At 45.9% G+C, this 16,248-nt stretch overlaps 1 pseudogene; it reads right to left on the reverse strand.

The window, feature by feature from the left end:
* Positions 1–7,010: 7,010 nt before the first annotated feature.
* Positions 7,011–7,434, reverse strand: LOC125433177 (annotated as a pseudogene).
* Between the last annotated feature and the right edge of the window lie 8,814 nt (positions 7,435–16,248).

Here is a 16,248-nt window from a genome sequence, read left to right on the forward strand (position 1 = left end):
GCCTTGGGAAGATAGCAGCATCTCTTGGAGCAGGGGTGTCCAACTCGGGCCTTCCAGATGTTCATGGACTACAAATTCCCATCAGCCCCTGCTGTTCTAAGCCCACAGTTGCCTACCTACGTTCTAGACATGAGAAATGAGTTTGAAGAGTGGTTCTCGTTTGTGTAGAGACTCTCCCAGCAGAGTTTGCCTGCTGTGTCTTGGCATGAGTCTTTGCTCTGTCTTCATCTCCTTCCATCAAGGGGATGAGCTCCTTCTGCCCATTCCCTGCGTCAGGTACTAATTGGGTGTCTTGTTGCGGAGGCGATTAAAATCTCCTTCCCTGTAGGGAGGCTGCCTGCTGTGCTTCTGTAGGAATTTGTGTTCTTGGTGTGCCTTCTAGTCAGGTGTCATACCTGGACCAGGGACGTTCACATGAACCCTACGGGGGAATAATTTCATGGAAATTCTAATTATTTGTAGGGTACAAGAAGGAAGGGGTGCCTCCATTTGAAACTTGGAGTGGACGTGCCTTGGTCTGTGAGATACTGTTCTGAATGGAAATGGCACAGAGAAGCAATATATATAGAAACAAGTCCATTCCTACCCCCCCCACCACCAATTTGGGGTATTTGGAAGCCTCTCTGCTGAAATATCAGTTGGCTGTTGGAGTGAGGTGGTAGAACAGTTATCGGAAGGGAAGTGTTTTTGTCCAGATGGGACTTCAGTGGTACTTAACTGGTTCTTAGGTGGTGTACAGCGGAATCTCTGGACAGCACAGCCGGCTGGATTCGCAACAGGGGAGATGAGCATAATTTAATAGGCCAAAAGGGCAGGAACTTGAAGCACCTTTGGGACTGCGAGCGCACCTTTGGGACTGTGCGTTGGAGTGCACAGGCCAATCTAGTTCCCCAGATAAGCCTCCACAGCTCATGTGGCCAAGCGGGGAATCAAACCCTGTTCCTCCAGATTAGAGTGCACCTGCTCTTAACCACTACGCCACTGCTGCTCCCCAGAAGGAGCCCAAAGCAGTGACTCTAGTCCCCTTCGAAGGCAGATTTTCCTGCTGTGGGCGTTTGCCCAGTTACCCATGTGCAAATTTTACCGGCAGGGAATTGGGTGACTGGAAAGAGGGAACACCAAGCAGAAAAACTTGCCAGCCTGCAGGGTTTGCAAAGAGCTTTCATGAATTTTTCAGGGCACGTGTGCTGTTTAGGGATTGCTGTCTGAGAACCCAGGGTTAGAACTGCGTTTGTACTGGAGGAGGAAGGACTAGATAAGTTCAAGTTCAATAAGCCTTTATTGGCATATACACGATAGTATAAAAATACAGTTCCAGTTTAAAAGTGAATAGTAAAAAACTTCGCGTTTGTCATACATTCCGTTTACAAACTTCTGACCAAAACGTTGCCGCTATAAGGCAACAATGAAAATCCTGACAATTTAAAAGCGTAACTACTTCATCTGATTCAGTAAATCAAATCAAATCAGTGTTTATTAGCCTTAGGCCATTTACACATACAAAGGTACATCAGCCAAAGCCCTCCTCCCCTCAGATTACAAAAGTATAAAACATGTTATGAGAGTTTTTCAAGCATTAGAGTACAGAAGCAATGCAGTTATATAACATTAAACGGAATATCATAAATTTAGTTAAAACAGGGTTATAATTTTAGGAATCTTTAACCACCTTTATTACAACTTAGCTTTTGTGGTTTGAACATCAGTTGAACTTTCTCTGATTTTTGCTGCTAGAAACATAAATATTGCTACTTTGGATGTAACCTCAGCACACACATCAGCCATCAGAAAGCAAACTTTCTCCTCCTCACTGCCTGTCAGGCCTGACAGGATATCATTGATGTATTTGTTACGGATAGCATCTGATTCAGTATAATCAATCATAGGGTCTATAGCTTGGGATAGCAGGCTGGATCGGAGTTCTTGGTATAATACGCAGTTCAGGAGAATGTGTGGGATGGAATCCAGCTGTCCTCTGCTACAGGAACAGAACCTCTTATTGCTTGGAAGACCTTTAAGTCTTCCTCTATGCAGCGGAGATGGCATGATGTTAAATCTAGCCAGCATATAGGCTCTCCTGTGTATGGGATTTGTGAGCGCTGTAATATAATAGGCTGGGTATCCCTGCGTGAAAGGAATTGACATATTTGTTGGTGAACAAGATTTATTTGCCAAGCTCTGCAGTTGTTGATAGTCCATTGCTAACAGCCTCTCTTTAATGAGGGCAAAAGTTTCAGTAAAGGTTAGCATATTGAAGGAGTCACTGTCACAACCCAGTTCCCCGATCTTTGCTGTAACTATTGTGCACCATTTTGAACGGTGGAGTTCACTCAAGGTAAGTTGGGTGAAGGAGGAAGGGCAATCCAGTGTTGCTGGATTGGCTGGAATCCCTCCCAGGTCATTGTGCGAAAGAGCCTGGCAGATGGTATCGCTTCAGGGAAGGAAATCCTTTCGCTTTGGGCGATCACGTGCCTTACGATGGAAGAGAGGGGAAATCCAGACTCGTCTTCCTCTTAGTTATGGTTAGGAAGCTGGATCCTGCATGCGGAGGCAGAAAGAATGGCCCGGTCTCCTGACCCTAAGAGACCCAGCGTGGCATAGTGGTTAAGAGCAGGCGGGCTGCAATCCGGAGAACCGGGCTTGATTCCCCACTCCTCCGCATGAGCAGTGGACTCTTAACTGGTGGACAGGATTTGCTCCTCCCCATGAATCCTGCTGGGTGACCCTGGGCCAATCACAGTTCTCTCCCAACTCTCTCAGCCCCACCCTCCTCACAAGGTATCTGTTGTGGGGAGGAAGGGAAAAGGAATTGGTAAGCTGCCTCGAGACTCCTCGCAGGATTGAAAGGCATGTTATAAATCCAAACTACTACTACTACTTCTTTGCGTAATTGTAGCTGTGTTAGTTGCTAGATATGCAAATAGGCGTAAGGTGTAATCCAGTGGTGGCGAACCTATGGCACGGGTGCTAGAGGTGGCACTCAGAGCCCTTTCTGTGGGCACGCACACACAGAGTTCATCATGTGGAGGGGAGGACGGAAAATCACCTTCACACACACACACACACACACACACACATCTAGGCTGACCTGGGCACGATCCTTTACCTGGGAGTAAGCTCTGTTGCTGGCAATGAGGCTTGCTTCTGAGTAAACCTTCCTAAGTAAACCTTCCTAAGGTTGTGATTCACCCATTTGAAGCATTGCATGGTTGGGTGCTGTGTGGTTGGGTGCTGTGTGGTTTCCGGGCTGTCTGGCCGTGTTCTAGCAGCATTCTCTCCTGACGTTTCGCCTGCATCTGTGGCTGGCATCTTCAGAGGATCTGTGGCTGGCATCTTCAGAGGATCTGATTGCATGGTTGTTTCACCAAGCTTACTCCTGAGTAATGCGCACCTTGGAGCCAACCGTTTTTTTCTAAACTAAAACCTCCGTTTTCAGGTTAAATTGCCATGTTGGCACTTTGCAATCAATAAGTGGGTTTGGGGTTGCAATCTGGGCGCTCGGTTTCGAAAAGGTTCGCCATCACTGGTGTAATCTAACAGCTGGTGGGATCACAAAGGCAGTTTTTGCCGACGCAGATGTACATCCTTTTGTGTATTTCTTTGAGGGAAGGGGCGCTTTGAGGCGTTATACCCAAGTTATATAGGGTCCCTTCAGACAGCATAACCTTCCCTTTGCTTACCCACACACGGGACTTCTGTCCATGCCAGGAAAGCAGTTCAAAAGGAGCAGGCTATTTTGCCAAGGTGTGAGCCGTACATTATTATTTTCGGCTGGCTACTGGCAACCTTCTTGTATGTTTTGTGGGAACTGTCTTATCAGTGGCTGGCTTGGGAGGGGGAGAGATGAATGCTGGGAAGGAGCTCATTTCCCAAGAAAGTCGTTTGATTATAAAAAAAAGTAAATTCTTCATGCAAGTGGAAACTGACCCCTTAAGGTAAAGATGGAGGGAGTTGTCCATTGGCTGCCAATCCCAAGGAAAATGAATTTATTTACACAGCAGGACGAGGGCCAAAAAATTCAACCACCCCATATTTGGTCATCCGAATTCCCTGGCCCGTTCTCAATAAGCGTTGTGCCCAACCTGACCCTCTTCTGTTTACGCAAGGCTTCCTTTCTCATTAGCAAGCCCTTCCGAGGATGAAAGATCCATTAATCTTTCCATCCACAGGAAGGAAAACTTAAGGGCTTCTTCCTCACATTTCCTGTTTTGCTGAGGTTTTGTTAACTTTGCTCGGGGACGGGTGCTGCGGAGAATTCTCTGTCGCACACCTCTCCCTTCTGGTAATTGCTTGGAAAGGTCTTTCCGAGCCCAAGAAGGCTGGAGAAAGAACACAGGTGGTTTTGTAGAATTAGTTTTGAATTGCTTGAGTCAGTTTCCTTGTGTAGTGCGGCGAACCTGTGGCACTCCAGATGTTCATGGGCTGCAATTCCCATCAGCCCCTGCCAGCATGTCCATGAACATCTGGAGCGCCATAGGTTCGCCACCACAGAACTAGAATCTAGGAGACCTTGGTTTGAATCTCACGCCGTCGTGGAAGCTTCAAGATGGTGGGTCAGTCATGTTCAACCCAATCTCTCTCACAAGGTTGTGAGCATAATAGAAGAAGAGTTTGGATTTATATCCCCCCCTTTCTCTCCTGCAGGAGACTCAAAGGGGCTGACAATCTCCTTGCCCTTCCCCCCTCACAACAAACACCCTGTGAGGTAGGTGGGGCTGAGAGAGCTCCGAGAAGCTGTGACTAGCCCAAGGTCACCCAGCTGGCGTGTGTGGGAGTGCACAGGCTAATCTGAATTCCCCAGAGAAGCCTCCACAGCTCAGGCGGCAGAGCTGGGAATCAAACCCGGTTCCTCCAGATTAGATACACGAGCTCTTAACCTCCTTCCCCACTGCTGCTTTAAGCTTCATCAGATCCCGTAGAGGAGAAAGGATGGGTATGAATATATTCACAAACAAAGTGAGTCCTTGAAATTTCTGGTGCTTTTAATAATAATTTTTATTTTTTCACACATCACTAACAACCAAACCGTACAAACATAAAAAAAAAACCCACAACCTAATATACATCATATATCAACTGTCTCACCTTGGATTAAAAGTTAACTCTAGCTTCATGCATATAATTAAAACAGTAGTTGAACAGTTATTGCTTAAGAGCCAGCGTGATGTAGTGGTTAAGAGCAGGTGCACTCTAATTTGGAGAACCGGGTTTGATTCCCCGCTCTGCCGCTTGAGCTGTGGAGGCTTCTCTGGGGAACTAGATTAAGTTGTGCACTTCAACACATGGCAGCAGTAAACGGGGCTGCTCTTGAAAAGTATTCAGAAACTTCAGATGATCCAGAACGTTGCAGCCAGAATGTTGACTGGACCATCCTTAAACAGCAGCGGTGACGTAGTGGTTAAGAGCAGGTGCACTCTAATCTGGAGGGACCAGGTTTGATTCCCTGCTCTGCCGCTTGAGCTGTGGAGGCTTATCTGGGGAATTCAGATTAGCCTGTGCACTCCCACACACGCCAGCTGGGTGACCCTGGGCTAGTCACAGTTCTTCGGAGCTCTCTCAGCCCCACCTACTTCACAGGGTGTTTGTTGTGAGGGGGGGAAGAGAAAGGACTTTGTAAGCCCTTATAGGAGAGAAAGGGGGGATATAAATCCAACTCCTCTTCTTATATGGGTTCTAGTGCTTACGATCTACTGTTTTCTTTACATTTCAAACCCTGCCACTACTTCTCTATTGGAATAGATTTTTACAAGATATTCCATAAAAGGTCTCCAGTTTTCTAAAAAAAAAAATTGTACAAACTCTCGTCTTTTCGTAGTTCCATCACCTTTGTCGTTTCTGAATATTCTGTAACTTTCTGGAGTATTTTCTGGTACCTGTTTACTAGGTTTTATCAGGTTTGTCAGTTCCTGTGTCCAAAAAACACACAGTGGCAGTGACAGTTGCCCATCTCCCATTACATCCTCATAATAACCCTGCGAGGTAGACTAGGTTATTAGGTCACACAGTCAATGTTGAGGCCCAGTGAAGCTTTGAATCTGTCTAGTACAGTGATGGCAAACCTTTTGGGCTTGGCATGTCAAAAACTCAAGAAATGCCTAACTTCCAATCATGGAAGAGAAAGAAGGAGAAGAAGGAGAAGAAGAATTCTCTCCTGTTAGGAGACTCAAAGGGGCTTACAAACTCCTTTCCTTCTCCCCTCCCCAACAACAAACACAGCTCTCTCAGCCCCACCTACCTCACAGGGTGTTTGTTGTGGGGGGGGGGGAGGGAAACGGGTTTGATTCCCTGCTCTGCCGCTTGAGCTGTGGCGTGTGTTGGAGTGCACAGGCTAATCTGAATTCCCCAGATAAGCCTCCACAGCTCAAGCGGCAGAGCGGGGATTCAAACCCAGTTCCTCCAGATTAGAGGGCACCTGCTCTTAACCACTACGCCACTGCTGCTCCCAGTTTGGTGATGAGCTGGCATCCCTAGCCTGGCTCCTCTCTGAAATGCCTGCTTACTTGCCAGGGTTTGAGATGACATTCACCGCACATCTAACCCCCAAAGCTACTTTCCGAGCTGGTGCAGATCCCAGCGGGAATGTTGTGTGCTTCCAGACCGGGGATGGAAAGTCCTGGCGTGGGCTCCTGGAAGGCCTTGCTGGCTGGTTGCTGTTCTTCTCGTCCCTTTCCCAGGCAGCCTTGAGACCTTGGCCCCTCACCCGTGCCAACCTTGTGCACAGTCCATTGTTCCCACAAGCAGGGCTTGATTCCTCTCCAGCTGACGCCTTCTCTTCCTGCTGCAGGATCCATTTTTGCCATTTCAGCCGTTTGGCCGAAAAGAGCAAAGCCCTCGCTTGTGGTGGTTGGTTGGCCTGGATCATCTCTTGCCCTTTTCCCTTCTTCCTCCTGCTGAGCCTTTCAACTGGGTGAAGAGTGATAGCGTCTCTGCCTTCAGTGCCTCTTCTGACTGTATCTACCTCCTTTCCCTTTTTCTCCTTCCCTCTCTCATGCCTTCCCTCTTCTTCTTTTTAAAGTTATTTATTGAGTCAATGTTAAACATTTACATCACTGGCAAATTCCTTACATAGGTTTGGGGGGTGGTCTCGGTGCAGCACCTGCAGGCCTGAACCGGGGCGGAGGGGGTACGGTCCTTCCGGGCCTCCCGGGAACGGTTCCTCACTACCTTGCTGTGGATGGCACAGCTGACACAGTAATGAAGCTTCACATAGAGCTTGGGCAGAACATATGAATCAAAGACACTGGCTTCAGCGATATCTCGGACTGCAGCTGCTTCAACAATGTTTCGGATGACAAACTTCTTAATGGCCTTGTCCTTTGGGGACGCAGCGAGCACAATTGGTGCAGCGGATAGGTTGGACATGGCCCCTGCCCTTTTTGGCACGGCCGTTGTTCCTTCTCTTCTTGGCCATTTCGACGCTGAGGAGTGGGGAAAAAAAAATTTTTTATTGATATTTTGGATTGTTACAGATTTATATTATACATCTTTATATTTCATCCTCCATACCCTTTTACTCCCTTTTTTCCCCCTCCCTCCCTCCTCCTTCTTTTCTTCTTTAAATGTGAAGCAGCAGGTCCATTCTTTCTACTCTTCTTTTCCAGTTTTCTTTTGTGATTCCAATTTCGTTTAACCGGTCTTTGAATTCTGTCCAGATCCACTTCATGTCTTTTTGTTTTTCTTGCCATATCTGGTTTCTTGACATTATGTCAAAAATTTCCAACTGTATTTGTTCCCATATATATATTCCAACCATTTCTGTATTGTCCAGATTCTTTTGTCCTTCCACCCTAATGCTGTTACTGCATGGGCCGCTCTGATCATAAGTTTAAATACCTTTCTCTTTCTTTGTTCTATTATTGTATACTCCAGTATGCCTATAAATAACAGATCTATATTTATCTTTATTTTTACATTCACGTATTTTTCCATATACATTATAACATTTTCCCACAGGTGTTTTACCTCTGGACATTCCAACCACATATGGATATAAACTGCATTTTTATCCCCACGATGCCAACATTTCGGACTGAGTCCACTTATCATGTATGCCAACTGTTTCGGTCTTCTATACCATTTTAATATTAGTTTCTTCTCCAATTCCGCATATTTCTCTATTTTTATCTTATTTATATTATCTTTTATTTGTTTTATAGAATCTGTGTTTTGCCTTCCCTCTTCTGATTTCTTTTCCCTCTTCGCCTTGCCTTCACTTTCCTTTCATACTTTCCCCTTTTTGTTATCTCTTCCTCTTCCCTTTCTTTGATTGAATAGGTTGAACATTATAATTTAATTTTGTTTGAAATCACAGCCGCCAGCTCTTTAGCCGGTGGTTGGCCTTTCATTACAATTCGAGCCTTACCCAAATTCATTCATTGAAAATGCTGGGGGGAAGAATTAGGACTAATACAAGGAAACACTTCTTCACGCAACGCCTGATTGGTGTTTGGAATATGCTGCCACAGGAGGTGGTGATGGCCACTAACCTGGATAGCTTTAAAAAGGGCTTGGACAGATTTATGGAGGAGAAGTCGATCTCTGGCTACCAATCTTGATCCTCCTTGATCTCAGATTGCAAATGCCTTAGCAGACCAGGTGCTCAGGAGTAGCAGCAGCAGAAGGCCATTGCTTTCACATCCTGCATGTGAGCTCCCAAAGGCACCTGGTGGGCCACTGCGAGTAGCAGAATGCTGGACTAGATGGACTCTGGTCTAATCCAGCAGGCTAGTTCTTATGTTCTTATGTTCAAATGTGACCAGGAGAGAGAGACAGTCTCTCAATAATGTGGGGAAAATTAGTTCAGGGCAGACTGTTTATTAATATACCCGCCCTGAGCCCTTCGGGGGTTTATTAATATACCCGCCCTGAGCCCTTCGGGGGAGGGTGGTTTATTATTATTATTATTATTATTATTATTAATAATAATAATAATAATAATAATAATAATAATGATGATGATGATGATGATGATGATGATGATGATGATGATGATGATGATGATGATGATGATGATGATGATGTCTGGATGTCATTGGGGTTTGTGAAAATATTAGCAAGTTTACTCAAAATGCAATGAAACACTGGAAAACTGAGTTGTTCATGGGCAACCAAAGCTACGGAACTGTCAACATCAAGAGAGGAATTTTCCAGGGTGACTCACTGTCACCATTGTTGTTCATCATTGCAATGATCCCACTGTCAACAATTCTACAAAAAACAAACCTGGGCTATCAAACTGCAAGAAATTCACCAAAAATTTCCCACTTGCTGTACATGGATGATCTAAAGCTTTATGGAAAATCAGAAACTGAAATTCAGTCACTGACCAACACAGTCAGAATCTTCAGCAATGACATAGTATGGAGCTCTGCTTGGACAAAATCTTGCCCACAGTGGCATTGAAGAAAGGGAAAATTACTGACAGTAAGGGCATAGAGATGCCTAATGGAAAAATATAAAGTGCAATCAACTGAATCCTATAAATACCTGGGAATACTACAGCTGGACAACATCAAGCATGGACATGTGAAAAAATGTGGTCAGCAGAGAATATGTCCAAGGGTCAAGAAATTTTGAAGAGCAAATTAGCGGAATAATGATCAAGGCTATCAACACCTGGGCCATACCCGTCATCAGATACACTGCTGGAATTGTGAACTGGAGGCCTTAAAGCAGAGCTGGATGATCTGGACAGAAAAACAAGAAAACGGATGACAATCCACGACTCAGTACACCGCATAGTGATGTTGACAGACTTTACCTACCCAGAAAATCAGGAGGTAGAGGGAGACTGCAAGTGGAAACAAATGGTGGAAGAAGAGAAACATGCACTGGCAGATTATGTGAAAAACAGTGAAGAACCAACATTGATGGAAGTCAACAGCAGAAAACTGCTCAAGGCAAAAGACAAAGAGTGAATACCCGTAAAATACGCACAGAAGCAGAAGAGAAAACTGGCAAAAGAAGGCTCTCCATGGACAGTTCCTAGAAAAAATTGAGGACAAAATTGACAAGGAAAAAACCTGGTTGTGGCTCACAAATGGAACTTTGAAAAAGGAGACTGAGAGCTTGATTCTTGCAGCCCAAGAACAAGCAATTCGAACAAACGCCAGAATTGAAAAGTCAACTACAGATCCCAAGTGCAGACTCTGCAAGGAAGCAGACGAAACAATAGATCACATACTTAGCTGCTGCAAGAAGATCGCGCAGACGGACTACAAGCAGAGGCATAATACTGTTGCTCAGATGATTCACTGGAACTTGTGCCACAACTACCATCTGCCTGTGACAAAGAACTGGTGGAATCACAAACCTGAAAAGGTCACTGAAAATGAACACGTAAAACTACTCTGGGACTTCCAAATTCAGACTGACAAAGTTTTGGAACACAATACTCCTGACCTCACGATTGTGGAAAAAAAGAGTGTGGATAGTTGATGTTGCAATTCCTGGTGACAGCAGGATTGATGAGAAGCAACTGGAAAAACTTACACGATAGGAGGATTTAAGGATTGAACTACAAAGACTCTGGCACAAACCAGTAAAGGTGGTCCCAGTGGTGATCGGCACACTGGGTGCAGTGCCTAAAGATCTTGAACGGCACTTAAAAACAATTGGTGCTGACAAAATCACCATATGTCAGCTGCAAAAGGCCACCCTACTCGGCTCTGCACGCATTATTCGTCGATACATCACACAGTCCTAGATGCTTGGGAAGTGTCCGACGTGTGATGTAATACAAAATCCAGCATATTGATCTTGTTTGCTGTGTATAACTGTTTTATTATAATAATAATAATAATAATAATAATAATAATAATAATAATAATAATAATAATAATAATAATAATAATAATAATAATAATAATATTGCAAGAGGCTGGGTCTTTGATACCAATGTATACAGTCTTTGATACCAATGTATGTGATGATCAGCTCTTGGAAGAATCTTTGATACCAATGTATACGATGATCAGCTCTTGGAAGAAAATCCACAGAGAGGAATATAATGCAAATTTGATCATCTTTATTGTAGGGATCAGAAGTTCACAAGCACTTGATTCGATGCAATAAACCCCCCCCCCCCCCCACAGAGTTCCTAAGATATAAACAGTTTGGAAAATAGGTTTGGAATAGAAAGGAGTATGGAAAATATATGGGTAATACAACCAGATCGGGACGTGAAGAAGATCTGGGGTTCAGAACCAAACGGCCAGCGTCTGGTTTCAGGGGGCAAAGCGTTGGGCACAGTGACAAGTGAACCACACATCTGAGAATACCCCCACCCGAGAATACCCCCATCTGAGAATCCACACACACACACTTACCAGTACACAACAGCAGCTGCCTAGAGAATCCACAGAAAACTCTCTGATGCTTTTTGTTCAAAGTGGGGAAGACAAACTGTTGATAAGATCCAGTCCATTGGTATTTCCTTGGATTCCCTCCAAAATTCTGATGAACATCATGCTTTTCTAGTTCTCAGGCACAGATTACAAGACATCGAGAAACGGACCCTATTCTCCTCGACCTCGACCTTCACAACTTGTTCACCTCTAGGCTATGGGCTTACCCCTACATATGGGTGTCTCCCTGCAAACTTTTACCTACTTACCGCACCGCAACTACGAAGGAAGTTTATGCAAGCACGGTTTAACATCCTTCCAACATCAAACTCAAATGGCCGCTTTATGTCCATACCACCCCATGAAACCAGGGGGCATTCATTGAAAATGCTGGGGGGAAGAATTAGGACTAATAAAAGGAAACACTTCTTCACGCAACCTGTGATTGGTGTTTGGAATATGCTGCCACAGGAGGTGGTGATGGCCACTAACCTGGATAGCTTTAAAAAGGGCTTGGACAGATTTATGGAGGAGAAGTCGATCTCTGGCTACCAATCTTGATCCTCCTTGATCTCAGATTGCAAATGCCTTAGCAGACCAGGTGCTCGGGAGTAGCAGCAGCAGAAGAAGACCATTGCTTTCACATCCTGCACGTGAGCTCCCGAAGGCACCTGGTGGGCCACTGCGAGTAGCAGAGTGCTGGACTAGATGGACTCTGGTCTGATCCAGCAGGCTCGTTCTTATGTTCTTCTTATGACTATGCCCACATTCCCAGAGGCAGACTGAAGCCACCAGTCATATGGACTATATTCTCTTCTGAGGAATTCCTGTCTGAATGCGCACCTTAAGAATGTCGCCTCATTAACTGACAGTGGGAAAGTTCACTTTCTTTTACAAGACTGCCAGCCCCAGAGAAAAGTGGATGTAGCAAAAAAATGTATTACAAGCGATGCAATTCGGGGTCCCTTTAACATCTATGGCGACCCACCCCCCACCCCCCCTCCTTGGGAGGGTTTTAATAAGAGTTTTATCGCGGACGCCGCTTTATTATATTGACCACTGTGTTTCAATTTAATGGGTTTTAGCTGTATGTTGTTGTGAAGTTAGGTTGTGTACCGCCCAGAGCCCTTCAGGGGTTGGGCGGTATAGAAAACCCAATAATAAATAAATAATTTTAAAAATTCATTCTTCTTTTTTATGAACCCAATTTTGAAAAAAAATACTTTTTCTTTTTCCTACTTCTTCTCTGGCCCCTTCCGCACACGCAAAATAATGCGTGTTCAAACCACTTTCACAACTGTTTGCAAGTGGATTTTGCCATTCCGCACAGCTTCAAAGAGCACTAAAAGCAGTTTGAAAGTGCATTATTCTGCATGTGCGGAATGAGCCTCTTTTAACTATGCCAATCCGGATGTGGATCTCCTGAAACCATATCTCATATCCTCCTGGAATGTCATCTTCATAGTAACCTGTGCATGATTTTAATCCACCCTTTGTTGCTTCCGAGGCTTAATCACTCTAAACTCCAGACCACTCACTTTTCGTTAAGCGATTGTAGCCCATCGATTACCTTAGCAGTGGCTAAGTTCTTGGAAAACTTTTTAAATACCAATATTTGAAAGTTCTGAATTGCAAGTGTATGTGCAGTTTTGTATGCCATTAAAAGTTGAATTGAATTAAAGGTTGGATTGAACTATGCCAATAAAAGGTTGATGAATGAATCCACTGAAATGGAGATTCCACCATAATGATTGGGGGGGGGAGGGGGGCGAGAATAGAACACTTGCCAGAGTTCACACAGGCAAGCAGGAAGTGTCTGAAACCCGGGTTGAAGGGGGAAAGTCGCCAGTTTAGTGACTTCCCTTAACCCGGGTTCAGCCAAATATAACAAGTTAGAAGCATTTGGAGGGCGAGTTCTGTGGGAACATCTTCCCCCCCAAACACTTTTTTTCACACCCATGAACCCATTATATTTGAACCGTGCAGAATCTCCCAATTCTGCTGTTCTGGTTGCTGTGTCAGCGTGATGTAGCGGTTAAGAGCAGTTGCACTCTTATCTGGAGAACCGGGTTTGATTCCCCGCTCTGCCGCTTGAGATGTGGAGGCTTATCTGATGAACCAGATTAGCATGTGCACTCCCACATACGCCAGATGGGTGACCTTGGGCTAGTCACAGTTCTTCGGAGCTCTCTCAGCCCCACCCACCTCACAGGGTGTTTGTTGTGGGAGGGGGAAAGGGAAAGGAGATTGTAAGCCCCTTTGAGTCTCCTTACAGGAGAGAAAGGGGGATATAACTCCAAACTCCCCCTCCCTCTCTTCTTCTTCTTCTTCTTCTTCTTCTTCTTCTCCTCCTCCTCCTCCTCCTCCTCCTCCTCATCCAGACTGCTGCTTTTTATTCCTACCCCCAAAGTTTTTAGTTTGGTCCCAACTTTAGTTTGGTCCCCAGGAGATTGTGAGCCCCTTTGAGTCTCCTTACAGGAGAGAAAGGGGGGATATAAATCCAACTACTTCTTCTTAGCGAGGAGATTGCAGAGCAGGGAAGAGAATGAAGGAAAGTAACTATGATGGATAGGGAGTTGAGGCAGGTTTCCCGTGAGGGAAGGCTGGAGAGCCTGGGACTTTTCAGTCTAGGGGGGGGAAAGGATTGTAGAGGATTGTAATGTGATGGATGGGGTGGAGAACATGGACAGAGGCCTCTTTTGTTGGGAAACAGTCTCGGAACAGTCAAAAGGAAACCCTTCTTAAGAAGTAATTAAACTGTGACATTCCCTACCCCCGGAGCTGGAAAGATTAATAAAGGGGTGGACGATCCGCAGCTTCTAGCGTTGGGGATCACAGCAAGGTTTCATTCCCAGAGACTGTAATGCCGTGAATACCAGCATGGGAAGGCAAGCCCACGGGAAGACCTTCCACCTGGATGCCCTTTGTTGGCCCTTCAGAGGAACTGGTTGCCCACTGTGAGAAACAGGATGCTGGACTACTGGTCCCAATCAGCAGGGCAGTTTTGATGTTATGTTTCAAAACCAGTTTGTGAAATAGTGTGTTGCCTCCTGGCATTGGGATGCAGAGGTAATCTAGCTAATCTAGTTCACCAGATAAGCCTCCACAGCAGAGCGGGGACTCAAACACAGTTCTCCAGATTAGAGTGCACTTGCTCTTCAACCACTACGCCGCTGCTGAAGGCCACAGACATAGGCAGCCTTAAAAGAGGATTAGACAAATGCATGGAAGAGAGGTCATTTGGGGAAAAGGGAACCTCCCTATTCAGAGGCAGACTACCTCTGCATCCCAATGCCAGGAGGCAACATCAGGGGAAGGCCTCAGTCTCTGCGATCCCGCCAGTGGACCTCCAGAGACACTGGTTGGCCACTGTGTGGACAGGATGCTGGACTAGATGGACCACGTATCTGACCCAGCAGGGCTCTTCTTATATTCTTTCCCGGTGACGAAGAAAGGGGGAACTGTGCCCGGCGCATGAACTACCCCCGTGCCCCCGCCCCACCCCCGAAACAGCCCAACATGCCCCACGTGACTGCAATGGAAGTGCCCGAATATCCCCATTGCAGCTATGCCTCTGTTCTTTCCACACCTAATTTTGGCACTCTGACCATGGTCCAGCACTTGGTAGGATGATGTTCATTGAGTACTTTGACTATTGAGGGGAAGTGTGACGTCCCTTCTCAACAGCTATCTCCTCTCACTCTTCTACTTTCTGGGCGATTCCGCACATGAGTAAAATAGGTTCGACCCAGTTCCCTGAAAAGGATACAGATCTGGGTCGAAGCCATTGTTGTTCCCCACTGCAACCAGCTTGATCCCAGCTCGGAGGGCGGAATCATCCTGTGCCTCTTCGCCGCTCCGTTCCGATTGGCTACTGTTCTACGGCCATGTTCCGTCTATCCCCACACACGTTATTAAAAAAACTGCCACAGGAATGGAGGGACGAAGGTGGCGTTTTTTGATTGGCCAGCTCTACGCATGCCTGAAACACTCAGCTGTGATTGGCTGAATGGGGGACTCCTGGCACCAGAGATTCCGCACTTTACTGGAATCGAGCTGAGTTCGAGTGTGGCTCCCTGAAAAAGTAGTAGTTCCCAACTGGAGTCAGAAATTTGACCGTTACACAGGCTGAAGCTGGTACAAAACCACTTCAATCCCAGTGGTTGTGCGGAGCACTTAGGTCGAACGCAGCTCGAACTTAGGTCGATAACACAAGTGCGGAATCGACCTCTAAGCCTCCCGTCCCAGCCCTGCACCGATTCTCCCTCCTCAAAAAACTGCCCTGTCATTAAATTCTTTCCCAAGTCACTTTGCACTCCTCTTTTCTGATCACTCACCGGTTTCTGGCCTGTCCCCACCCTCCAATTTCCAATACCCCAGTAAGTTTGGATTTCCCACATATTGCAGATAATAGTGCTAGCCAACCTTACCAGGGTGTTGTGAATTTGAAATGGGAACTGCTGTTCCTGTAGAGACACTTGGCACCGCAGGTGCTAAACCCCTTTCTTGCTGGCTCTTCCCTGTTGTCTCGCCAGAACAGAAAGGACCTTGGCTCCAATTTGCCATCGGACTAATTACAATTTGCTGCCTAATTGTCTCAGGGAAAACCCTGAGTAGCTGCTCACTCCTGATGAATTAGCAGTTCTTTCGATTCCAGCATTGTAGGGCAAAGCCAGGCCAAAGGTGTGGGTGGGACTGTCAAGTAGGGGATTTTCCACCCAAAGATGCCTCTGATAGAGGCTTGGATAATTGTGGTGATTCTCCCCCGCCCCCCCCCCCCCCCCACTTTCTATTTGCTAAAGCATTTCCCAGCGTTCCAGGGTCTCCCTTCACAAATGTCTTTGCCGGAAGCAGAGCTGATTTCCCCTAGGAATCCGGGATGCAAGGGCAGCGTGCCAAAGGC

The sequence above is a fragment of the Sphaerodactylus townsendi genome, linkage group LG05 (genome assembly GCF_021028975.2).
Source record: "Sphaerodactylus townsendi isolate TG3544 linkage group LG05, MPM_Stown_v2.3, whole genome shotgun sequence".
Classification (NCBI taxonomy): Eukaryota; Metazoa; Chordata; class Lepidosauria; order Squamata; family Sphaerodactylidae; genus Sphaerodactylus; species Sphaerodactylus townsendi.